Raw genomic sequence first — 12675 nt, 5'->3', positions numbered from 1 at the left:
GTTGGCATGGTGTGAGACCTTGGGCTGTTTGAAGTTTGTGGCTCTCACTAACAACGCTGCAGTGAACGGACTCACAACTCCTTGTGCATTTATCTATAGTAGATGCTAAGAAGTGAAATTGCTGAGACAGAGTATGTGCATTTTAAATTTTAACAGAAAATGCCAGGTTGCCCTCCCAAATGGCCCGACCATTTTGTATTACCAACATTCTCAGTAGTAGCAAATCTAATTTTTTCCCAATCTGATGGAAAAAAAAAATCACCAAACAGATGTCTTGTTTTAATTTGCATTCCACTGATTACTGTCAAAATGAGTATATTTTCTTATGTTTGTGGGCCATTCTTTTTTTTTTTTTTTTCTTTTGATACTTCTGTCTTCCTTTCTTGTGCTTACTCTGTATTGGGGTGTTTGTCTTTTTCTTATAGGTTTGTTATTTTTTTTTTTTTATGTTCTGTGTGTTAATTCTTTGTTATACACGTTGCACAGGAAGAGACTGAGATGCTCCACAGTAAGTGTTTCAAAGGGCATTAGGTTTTAGCTGCGGTCTGAGATGATCAGCGCATTTTCCGAGCAGTGATGTATCCCCATCTCTGGTCCCGGGGCATCCGCTCTCAGTTACACTCCTGATTTTGTCTCTCCTCAGCTTCAAGTGTCCCCCACGAACTTCTGGATCTCCTGTATCCCCAGCAGACCCTCACCTCCCTGCCTCTGAGGTCAGAGGCCACCTTGAACGGTGGGTCCAAGGTAAGTACACGCCCGTGCCCCTTGCAAGCCTGCCTCCCTCGAATTAAGCATTGCCAGACATGCAAGGCAAAACACCGTCCGTGGGACATTAATAAATGTGTGGGCAAACAAGATTCATATTCATATAATCTTGCAAAACACTTGAAATTTCTTACTGTAGGCCTTTTTTTTCCCCTCTGAGTCTTTGCTCTGTCACCATGCATGATGACCCTCCAAGAGGGGTTCTATTTCCCAAATGTATCTGGCAAGATGGGACTTTTTTCCTAGAGCGTCTCTTAAGCTCACCTTGGCTTGGAAGAGACTTTAGGGCATTTGGTTTTGATGCGTGCAATCAAGCTGCCGTTTGACAGCTGTCACATGCTTTTTTTTCCAGACAGTTCCACGTCTCATGTCCTTATGCTCTGTGTGTATCTAGCACATACAGGGCACTGCGTATAGTAGAAGTCCTATGATCCCTGCTAAATGTTGGGGACTGTCAGAATAAATGTGTGGAATTGGGATAGGGCCTCCTGGGAAAGCGCTGTTTGCAAGTTTTCAGGCCTGGGATTGATGAGCTGTGTGGCTCTGGAGAATCTTCTCAGCTTCCCTGGGTGGCATTCTGCTTACCCTGCAGTGGGCATGATGATATCTGATTCCCAGGAACTTGGAGGAAAGGTGAACGAGATAACAGACGCACTGGCCTAGAGCCACTGCTGGGTGTGTCAGGACAATAGCGTGTGCGGTTTGAGTCTTGGCACGGTGGGCAAAGTACGGGAAACCCCAAATTCCCTGATGCCCCAAATCCTTTCCTCTTTCAGAGAGCCAGACAGCAGGCAGTGTGGAAGTACTTTTGGGGCGGGGATACAGCGGCTCCTGTCCTCCCCCCTGGCTCTTCCCTCCGAGGCCTGCCCTCAGGTTCCTGACCCTGCGGTGCTGCCACAGCCTGGCTTGTGAACCGGGCAGCAGCAGGGCCTCCCGGGGGCAGCAGCTGACCACACTTGGCAGTTTTTGCAACAGTTGTAGCGCTGGTCTCGATGCGCCCCTTGGCGATACCTGCCCCGGCCTGCGGGCATCCCCCTGCAGGGGCCCGAGTCCCTGTCCATGGTCCCCGGAGCCTCCTAATTCCAACTGTCTTCATCTTCCCAGCCCTAGTGGTGGCTCTGTCTCCTGCAGTGGGTTGAACCATGACGCCTGGGGGTTTTCTTACCCTTTCGGCTGCCTAGTTATCAACTAGATTCCCAGTGAACAATTCTTAACGTTAAATGGTTTCCGTTCCCATAACTGGGTTGACTTCTGTCTCCTGACGGGACCCTGGCTGATAGTGGACAGAAGGAAGAATGGCAGGAAGGAAGGAAGGAAGGGAGGAGCTAGAAGGAAGGACAGAAGCCATCTGTCTTCTAAATCCACATCTTGTGCTCGCCCCCGGAACCCTCAGCTGCCAGTCAAGTCCGGGGCTGGCTGGCTTGCACCCTGCCTCTGACCAGAAACAAGAACCCTCCGTGCGTGGGGCTGCCCCCAAGCAGGATAACCCGTTTCCACAGATTAGCTGGTTAAGCATGATGGGTCTCTTGTTTTCTCGTGGAAATGGCTGCTCAAATGTGTTTTTCTTTAAGGTGATGGAAAGTCATCCGTGATTCATTAAAGTGTTTGGCGATGTTGATTGCTGTTATAATGATTATTACATTGTCGTATTAGGTTATAGCTATTAACATTGTCACTTTTATGGGAAACTGCTAATGAACCAGTCACAAGAACAGAAGATACTAAGCCCATGAACTTGGTGTTTGGGGCGTGCTTGCTTCATGAGCTCAAAGGGAGACTGGGGGCTTTTCCTATGCTGGGCTCAAGAGTGTGTTCTCTGAAATCAGATAGCTCGATTCCACCTCCCGTTCACTGTAGGCTCACTTAGCTTTCCTGTTCTCTGAGTTCCCAGCTCTGAACGAGGGAGAAGCATAATAATAATAACACCTCCTCAGAGATTATTGGCAGATTAGATAACAGAACTTTCTCCAGAGCTATCTCCAATAACCGTCACTGCTTCTGTAAACAGATCCGGACCCAACAATTTCTTCAGCCCTGAGACCCCTCTTTCTGCCCCAACCTCAACTTTTAAGCTTATTTCTTCCAGCAACTACCCAGTGAAACAAGGAAGTGGATGGATGCCATCTTTGTGTGTCAGTGTGATCAGCGACAGTGGGTGGCCCTTTGGTGGGGCTTTGTACATGCTCACTGAACCAACTCTTGGTAGGCCCCAGGCTTTAGGTGTCATGAAGAGTAGAGACTGGACCCACAATCTAACACTCCATGGACTTGACACGATTCTGGATAGCCAGAGACAATACACACTGATCTTACTAAAGTGGTTCTCCAATGAGAATCCCTGGGAAGCTCATCAAATAAGATGCAGATCCTCAGCCCTGTCCCGAGAGACGCTGAATCGCTAGGTCTGGGATGGGCTCTGATGGTTATATCACAACAAGCTCCTGGGGAAACTGGGGTGCCATGTGGGTGCCCTGAGGACGACACTCGAGGAATATTGCATTGTGGGGTCATTGCGAGGTCTCAGTGCAGCTGTAAATAGACTTGCACCTGGTTGGTGCACATCATCTCCCTTCGTTGATTAGGAGATCCTTGCTGGTAGGATGTCTGCTGGGTTTTAGGTCATGATGTTTGGGCTTAAACTTCAGACCCGCCAAAAACAGCTGTGAAAGCTGAGACCCATTGCTGACTTTCGGGGGTGTCATTTTTCTTCTCACCTGCCCATACAGATTTGAAGGGAACCTTTTAAGGGTATCACATGAGATATTATATGAGAAAAGTGCTTCGTAAACCATAAAATAGCTTTCAAATGTTAATTATTTTTAAATTTATGGGTTCATTTTATTTTATGATGAGTCTCCAAATCCATATTCTTAATCCTAAATAAGAAATTATTTTTCAAAAATAAAGAATCGTTTACAAGGTGAATTGCAATGAAGTCAGCCCAGGGGACCACTTGTAATCCACAAAGGCAGTGCTGAAAGGGGACAGGGACCACCGGCCTGATCCGTCAGGTGTAGGTTCTGAGTGGGGACAGAGCGGTGTGACCTGCCCCCATGTCCCCAGAACAGGGTAGGCCGAAGTGAGGTCCTGCTTGTGGCACTGCCCAGGCCTCCTTCTCCTATCTCTGCTGAGGCCTCAGGTCTGGTCCCCTCCCCTGTCCCCCACACTCCACTCTCCATCCACACACCTCTCTTGTCCTCTCCTGTACTCCACAGGTGGGGTCAAGGAGCAGGCCACACCTTTCCTGTTGCCACCTGCACGTTTCTCATAATGAGGATAACCCATATTTCCACAACTCTGACCCTGGCTACTGTCTTTGACTTGCAAAGAGCTGGTGAAGGGAAAGTCAACACAGCTCTGAGCCAGACAGACTTAAGGGCACACTGTGCCCAGTAAGCTTCTGTCCTCGATGCGTCTTCTAGCCTCTGCCCCTCACTCTCATCCTTGTCTAGGAGATGGTGTTAAAGATAAGCTCCTGTCTTCATCAAAGTGATCAATAAATGAGAGTAAGAAATGAAAGGAACAGGCATTAATAAAGCACCTACTGTGTGCCTGGCCCTTCAGCCACGTGATTCCATATGATCTTCTCCCAGGCCAGTGCTGTTGGGTTGTTACTGTCCTCGTTCCACCAATTGGGACGTCCTGCCAACGTCCCACCAACAGTGCTGTTGGGTTGTTACTTGTCCTCTTCAAGAACGCAAGAATGGTTGACGCTTGCATTCGCTAGCACCCGGGATGTGGCCAAGAGACAGCCATGCCCTCTCCATTTGCAAGGGAGTACATTCTACCAGAAATGGGAATATGTGCAATCTGCCAAAGGCCGCATGGCCTGCACGTGGCTTAGCAAGAACTGAAACCCAGCCTGCCTGGTTCAGAGCAACCCTTTCATGCTCATGCAGTGGGTGAGCCAGCTCTCCTGCCGGGGACACACGGGGTGTCGCTTCCATGCCCTGGACCTACGCAGATCTGTGGGGACCTGTGTGCTCAGGGACGGCTCCCGTCTCCCTTGGCTCTTCTCTTCTCCTTCCCCCTCACTGTCTCTCAGATTTTGCAATTGCCTCATTAAAATGCAATTGTGTGATTCATCAACATTATAGGAGAAAGCAGTTAGATAAAATACAGGGAAAAAATGAGTATTTGCAGAGACAAGTAGTATCGAGCTTTCTACCTCATCAAGGGGCTAAATGCATGCATGTTAGCCCTATCACCCTGACGTCCAGAAATCCCCGGAGTGTGGAGGGGTTTTTTTCCTCTTCAGTCTCTTATATGATCCATGATCTTTACGTTTCGCCCACCCTTGTGAAAGCTAATGGCATCATTTTCATGCATGGACACGGGCCTGCCAGCTGACAGTGGTTAGCAATTCTTATTACAAATATATCTTCTAATTCCCGAGCTAGAATTGTAAAGCTTTTCTATAGTGACACTGAACCAAAATATCGAAATTGCTCAAGCCTTTAAAGAAAGCAGCAGCAAAAGGTTGCAGAACGCCTTTTAAGTAATGCTGCAGCAAGGCTCTCTGGAATACAGATACATGCCTGCCTGGGCCTTCCTGTCACCTCAGATCACCCTGGAATTCAGACTGCAAACTTCCAGTGCCTTTGGCAGGAATTGCAGACAGGCAGAGAGAGAGAGAGAAAGAGAGAGAGAGAGAGAGAGAGGTGGGGGGGGGGTCTCTTTGAAAAGTAACTTCTACACAGTTTTGATCATTACCACTGTCTGAACATGGAGAAGCCTCTTTGCAGTTTGGAATGGAAATGATAAAACAGGATGTGCATGTCAGTTACAACCTGTAGGCTTATCCTTTGAAGGCATCCCCCTCCCTGTTCAGGGGCCACATCCACTTTGGCTTTTCCTTCAAGATGTAATTCCCTGTCCATATTCATAATGAAGGCATCCTTCACTTCCCCCTTCCTGTCCCAGGCTCCCTCTGGGCTCACCACCCTCTTCCTTCTCCCCATCACAGCTAAGCAAGTGTGGACAAGGGAAACATTCTGGCTTTGAAGTCAGTCTGGACTCCCATCTTGGACGTAAGATTTAGGGCAAGACGTTTAACCTCTCAAAGCCTTCCTTACTTCACCAAATGCACTTAATGATATTTGTTTCGTGGAAGTGTTTTGTGGATTGAAGATCAAGTTTGCATCAGCATGAAAGACGGATATCATTTGTATTTGTATGGCTTTCGTCATGGGTGATTTTTGGTGGCTGTCTTCCTCAGAAGATGGGGCTCCTTGAGGAACCAAGGGGGGGGGGGAGGTCCACAGCACTCACGGTGCTGCTAGGCCCCCACTTTCTTCTGATCGTGTGGTGCCGCCGACATCTGTGCGTTGGCTTCTCTCTGCAGGCAGGCTGTCTGTCTCTGTGGGTTGGGAAGATGGAAGGAGACAAGCCTGAAGCAGAGTCACGCCCTCATGGGTTAACATTCCGTGGGGACACGCTGGGTGGGATGCAGGGCCCTTCCTCCCCTGAGATCCATCTGTTAGTCTCCAGGAGGGCTGGCTGGCATGCTTGGGTCCCATTTCCACCCCTGGATCGCATGGGGGAGAGTGGATAGTACATGCCAGACTCTTAACTCCTGCTGCCCCAGCAGTATGTAGTGGAGTGAGAAGTATGGAGGCCAGTTCCCCCAAGCCCATGGGACCAAGGGCAAGGGCAGTCATCCAACAGAAAGGAACCGGGGGCACCAGGAAAAGGGAAGGATCCTTGGGAAGTCCAAACCAACAGATGTACATTGCATGACCAAACACTGCTTAATAACTGAATTAATAGACAAACAAATGAAAGGTGGGTTTTTTTTTTTTTTTTTTTTTTAGAAAGAGCCCTGGCCTGGGAATAGGGCAAATGGAGTTAAGTCTGCACGCCTCAGTTAATTTGAGTGACTTGGTACGTTTAGAGCTGCTCTCAGGGCCTGGTGTCCTGGACTGTAGAATTTTCTGGTTGGATTAGGAGATCTCCAAGGCCTCTTCCAAATTTACATGTCTAGTATCTCATGCTCCTCATTAAGAAAGAATTTTAAGTTAATTGAAACAGGGCTTTCGCAGCAGGCTCTGGAGAAAACCGTATAGATATCTATAGGTTAAGTAGAAGAGAGGGTAATGACACGCTTTCCCTGGCTTAGGGGGAAGAGTAATTTGGAAGATGAAAAATAAGTAAGACTAGCCGCCTTATTTGGGACAGTGCTGTGCTCTCTTCGGGGAAGACCACAGACAGGAAGAGATGTTCTGCCCAATGACCAAGGGAGGGTCAGCTTGTCAGCAGGAAGGATGGGGTGAGCCGTAGGAACAGGGAAAGCCTGCGTTTGCTACCGTTCTTAGGAATAGACACAGTTTGTGGGTGATTACTCAGTATTCCATTGAATGGAGGGGAAACAGGCTCAGAGAAGTGAAGGAACTTGGCCTTGTCGCCCGCCCAGGACTGGGGTCAGGGAGTCCTTGGGCTCCACGGAGGATCTGAGCAGTACATGCCATGTGCTGGCTTTAGGTCAGGGACAAGGTGACCCTCACATGGAGAGCCCTGCCAGCCAGTCAGTGTTCAAGGCCAGACAAGGGTGAACAGAGGGCCGGGCGGCCCGCCCTCACCAGCCTACAGGGGTGGGTTGTTGTCTGAGGTGCAGAGAGCTGGAGCCCCACCTCTCCTTCCCTCACCCCTCCTTCTTCCTGCCGTCCCACCACCTAGCACACCGGACACGGGACTCATAATGCCACAGGAGAGCCATACCCTCCGGGGGAGGCAGTGGAACAGAGCCGTGGCCCAGGTGGGAACAGGAGGCCCCGGGCCCTGGCCTGCAGGTCTGGAGACCCGGATTGGCTTTCTCCAGCCAGCCTTCCTAGCTCTTGTCATTGTCTTTTGTCTTTGCCTCTGGTTGTCTTCAAATCTTTGTCTGCCGCTCTGACATGCTTCCCTTGGGTTCTTTCGTCCCTTGTGATGCCATGTGCTCTGCCGTTCCACTCTGCCTGCCGCTGCTTATTCCGCTCCCACCTGCCCCCACCCCGTTTCCTTTTCTTGGCTCGCTCTCTCTCCTTCTACACGTATGCAGCTCTCTCCCTCCCTCTGCTGCCAGCACTGGCTCCTGCCCCCACCCCACTGGTGTCTTCTCTTGCATGGCTGGGCCTCTCCAGACAGAGTCCAGCCGCTGCCCCCACACACCACCCCCCCACCCCGACTCTGGCCTGTCTCACCCTCCATTGCTAAGCACTCCATCAGCTGGCGGCCGAGGCCTGGCCCTGATGGAGAACTGCCCCCTCTGGGCCTGACTACTTGTCCCTAACCCTCTGAGCCTGGCCTCTCTCAGCCTGGCCATATGGATGAAGAGCCCCCCTGCCCGTAGACAGGCCTGGCTTTCTGGAGAATGGGGAGGCTAAAGAAGCAAGTAGCTAAGATGTGAGGGCTCAAGGGGCGCCTGGGTGGCTCAGTCAGTTAAGCATCTGACTCTTGATTTTGGCTCAGGTCGTGATCTTGTGGTTGGTGAATTCGAGCCCTGCTTCACGGTCCACGCTGATAGTGTGGAGCCTGCTTGGGATTCTCTGTCTCTCTCTCTGTGCCATTTCCCTGTTCATGTTCTCCCTTTCTCTCTCAAAATAAATAAATAAACTTAAAAAAAAAAAAAAGATGTGAGGGCTCAAGCCTGACTCTGCCCTCCACCTGGGCCAGTACAGCTGCCTTGGGCCTGCAGGCCTCCCCTTCTGGAGGACTCCACCTGTTCTACGTCTCACAGTGTATGTGAGGGGCAGTGGCAGCCAGTGATCTGCTTCGAGGGTCCTGAACAGACGCCACTCCCCTGTGTCTCCTGCTACCTCCTGAGACGGTCCACCCACTCTGCACACGGTAAGCATTTTTTGAGCACCTACTATGCTCAAACACTTAGTATTGTGCCGGTTATGTTCTAGCACCTATAAAGTGGGGAACAAGCTAGGCATGACCCCTTCTGTCACAGGGCTCGTGCTCCATGGGCGTATCAGATAGGCAAGTAGGAACTGATGATGCCGAGGGCCGAGGGCTCTGATGGGGGCCGCACGAGGCCCTTGAGCGCCCTGGGGTGCAGTCACGGTGCCCAGCCAAGTCAGTAGGGTTTCAGGAAGCCTGCCCTGAGCAGATGCTCCCTTAAGCCGAGACTGAAGGATGTATTCACTTTCACTGGTAAAGGGGTTGGTATTTGTGGCAGGGTTTGGCAATTGGCAGTTGTCCAGGTAGAAGGGACAGCCGCTGTGAAGGCTTGGGTGTCGAGAACATTTCTCACCTCACCTTGGTCCCCAGGAGAATGCACCTTATGCTCCAGAATTCAGCCCAGCCTAGAATCTCCTTGCTCTGACTTCCCATAGCCCCTTCCCCATACCTTCCAGAGAACCCGTGTTACCATCCAACAGTGAGCCCAGTGGCCTCAATGGACAGATGTCTTCTCTGACATCCCGGATCCTGGTACCAGACTTGCGATAGAGTCAATTCTCAGCATTGCTGAGGTCAGATATGTGAATGGATAGATGGGTAGATGAATTTAAAACAAAACAAAACAAAACAAAAAACCAACCAAAACGAAGGAGCCTGATCTGATATGAGATTGCCAAACTTCCCCCATCTGCCTGGGCTCCTTCAAAAAACACCATTTCCTTCCAGTGTCCTGGGAATTTTGAAAAGGCTGATCCATCAGTATCTCAGGCTGCCAAGAACTCCTTTTTCTCCAAGAAATCAAACTAACCCCCAAATGTTGGGTGTGTTTGTGTGTGTGTTTCCTGCAAGCTGAGGCCTGGCTTTCGAGAAGTAATCAATTCCAATTGATTGGCAAAATCCGACTTGTGTTCCCTCTGCCAATTTTGGATGGTAAAGTTCATTAAAAGCAGGCCTCTGGCAAGCCGACACCCCTCAGTGCTACGGTAATAAGGGCTTATTATGCCAAGCAGCGGGATCTGCCCTAAAGAGTCCTTGGCATGGTTTCGTGGGGACTTGCCCATCTGCAGCAGTGTTTTTTGTAAATGAGTAATTTGACCATGATAAAAATCCAGGAGGAGTTTTTCCAAGCTTGGCCGGGGAAGGACTTGGAGAGAACCCTGTGGTGAAGAGTGGAGCTCCTGGCCCGTAGTGAGGTGCAGACCCCTTCCAGCCCTCCTCCTCCTTCCTGCTCTGACCCCCGGCTCCCCAGATGGAGGGATTTCTCCTGGCACCACTGTCAGGAAAGCGGTTTGGCCCCGGGCTGGCAGAGGCACTGCTTTCGAGCCCTGTGGCCCCTCCAAGAGGTGGGGCACACATCTCTGCCACAGTTGTTTGCTTTTAGAGGCTCCAGGGGCTGGAGCTAGGAAGGGATACATTTCTTCCTGAGTATGCACAGGGCAGCAACTTCTGGAAGTCATCAAGCCTGACAGCAACTGGCATAGGATCCGCTGAGCGAGTGTTTGGATCCAGAAGTAGGAGTTTGCTTTTAGCTAATATTTCTAATGTGCCCGTCCTATGCCAAGCTCTGTGTTGGGCTCATTCATACGCAGGGCCAACTTCACGTTTTTTACAGCAGTCACCAGAGCTGGAGATCATGGGCACTCTGGTTTGAAAATAAAGCGTTTTCTTTCGCATTTTAAAGTGTTCACATGGAGGTTCTAAAAGGTTATGCAAAAAAGTGCTAATTTTTTTTTTTTTTTTCTTTTTGAGGTATGGGACTAGTGGGTTGGGAGAAGGCCTTGAATTTTCACTTCACATGCTACTCATATTATTCTAAGTTTAAGAAGTAGCTGCTCTAAATGCCTCTTATGGAAAATTTGGAAAATACAGAAATGTAGGACAGAATTATATGCTGCCTGTTAGATATGGTTCATGTTTCCATTTTCATCCAAGTAAACTAAGCCTCAAATGTACCCAAGTTCACACAAGTAAATGATGAGGAAGATTTGGTTCAAATTTGATAGTGGTTTTCATCTTCCTAGGATTTCTGAGACCCAGAAAGTTGTTTCTTGAAAGTGATTTTTACCTGATTCTTGGTCCTAGGAGAGTGTCTGCTAGAGGAAAGACAGGCTCCATGCTCAGACCAGACTGGGATATGGTGGGTTCTGCGTCTAATAAGTGATGGCTCACAGTCAATTTTCTTAGTGTTTATTTGCTTATTAAAGGCTCTGAGAAGTCCTGCAAACTTATGAACAAAGAACCCTCACCCCTCCCAACCCCTGTACACCTCCCACAGAATCTACAGGTCAGCAGACCAGTTTTGGAAAATGCGTGCCCCTTCTTGCCTCTGCCCATCCAATCTCCTCCTTCCACTCAAGTCTTTGCAGTCTGTGTGGGCAGATAGGGACCCCACCGAGGCCTCAAGGGAGAAGTGACCCCCTACAGTCACTGCTAGGAGGAACAGTGGGAATCCTAGTGGCTGACCCATTTGTCTTTAACAAAAGAGGAAACTGAGGAAGGGAAAGGGGAGTGGCTCATCCAGTGTAAGGCAGAAGGTCCGTGACAGGATTGGCATTTGAACCCGGGCCCCACGAGCAGGACCCGGCTCCTAGTAGATGCCTGTGCTCAGGCTGGGTTCTGATGGAGGCCGGGCCCGTGTGGCTTGTGTCTCCAGCAGAATGTATTCACAAACTCTGACTTCGGCACCAGAAGTTCACCTCACTGCCTGGCTGGGTTTTGCTTTTTGCCACGTAGCAGAAATCCCTTCGGGCCCTGCAACATGGGGTGCTGCTTCTGCCCCGCACTCGGCAGCCCCCACGTTCTCCACAGCACTGCAGGTTGGGCCACGGCAGAGACTCAGCTTGTTCTGGGGGCTCCTGGGAGGCCTGGCTCTGTGCCCTGTGCTTTGTCGGGGCTCCCTCAGTCTGCCTGAGGTCCTGGGGGCAGGCAGTCGCCCCCAGATCTTCCTCCCTCCAGAGATGACCGGGTGGTGTTTTCACAGGCCGAGAGCCCAGGCCCCAGAACCTACTCCCCATCTTCCGTGAAACCATCAGTGACCACTAACTTTGGATTCTCAACCCTCATAGCTGCCTGCGGGGATTAGAAATCCCCAAACCACACACTCATCGATTTTTTTTATTTTTGCCTTTCACTGAGCATGAACCCAGAGGCCAGGAGCCATCCAGACAGGAATTCAAACGTAGTAAGACATCTAGCTGGGGATGGACATATAAACAGTTCCCAGAAGTTGGGGCACTGGTAATGCTAAGTCCCAGGTGCAGGGCAGCTGGGATGCATATTGAAGGATGACACAGGCTTAATACCATGGAGGCAAGAGGTTTGCCTCTTTTTCCACTGGGAACAGCTTGGCTGAAGCGATGGGGCTGCTACACAGCATATGTGGAGCGTAGCAGAACAGCATCCCGGGATCAGGGTGGATTTTTGCAGCCTGCGTGGTGGACAAGGGTAGATGGAGACTCCTCGGAGGTCACGGAATGACACGAGTAATGCACATTCAGAAAAGTTCCCCTCTGCATCCCCAGGGAATGAGTGAGAACCAGGTGATGCCTGGACAGTGGAGTGGCCCAGAGGCTGTCATGGGAGGGAGGGTCTGCTCACGTGCGAGGGTGAGGCAGGACGGTCCAGGTCAACTTCCGAGTCTGTCACCGGCTCGACTGCAGAAGCAGACCATAGTCTCAAGTCTGTGTGATTTTATTCTTTCTAGTAAGAATGAATGAATCATTAATTACCTACGAAATATGAATTGATAGCTTGACCTTTGAAGTCTTTTCCCATATAGAAGTCACCGTTCGGTCATTGCTTTGGGCCAGGTCTCACACAGTAGCACACCAAGGGCAGGATGGTGGGACAGTCCACACTGGGTGTAGGCAAGAAGGGAGGGCCTTGTCGGCAGAGAGTTCAATAAAAATCAGCCAACTTTCTCTTATCGCCTTGCACTGGCAATTCTGAACAATGTCAGGGATGAGCTACACCTCTCTGCCTGGTGGACTTCTCCCAGCACTGATTGGCCTCAAGTTTGGGGTTTGA

General features: G+C 50.2%; 1 long non-coding RNA gene across 2 annotated transcripts in view; it reads left to right on the top strand.

Moving 5' to 3' along the window:
* LOC125916400 (uncharacterized) overlaps positions 1 to 5882 on the top strand; it is a 544336-nt gene extending 538454 nt beyond the window's left edge. For both annotated transcript variants that reach the window (XR_007455898.1, XR_007455897.1), the window contains one exon: positions 644 to 5882. This is a non-coding gene — a long non-coding RNA (uncharacterized LOC125916400). The remainder of the gene's footprint in view (positions 1 to 643) is intronic.
* Positions 5883 to 12675: the final 6793 nt, after the last annotated feature.

This window comes from Panthera uncia (assembly GCF_023721935.1).
Source record: "Panthera uncia isolate 11264 chromosome E2 unlocalized genomic scaffold, Puncia_PCG_1.0 HiC_scaffold_20, whole genome shotgun sequence".
Lineage (NCBI taxonomy): Eukaryota > Metazoa > Chordata > Mammalia > Carnivora > Felidae > Panthera > Panthera uncia.
The sequence above is the reverse complement of the archived record's forward strand: the minus strand, read 5'-3'. Positions and strand labels throughout refer to the sequence as shown.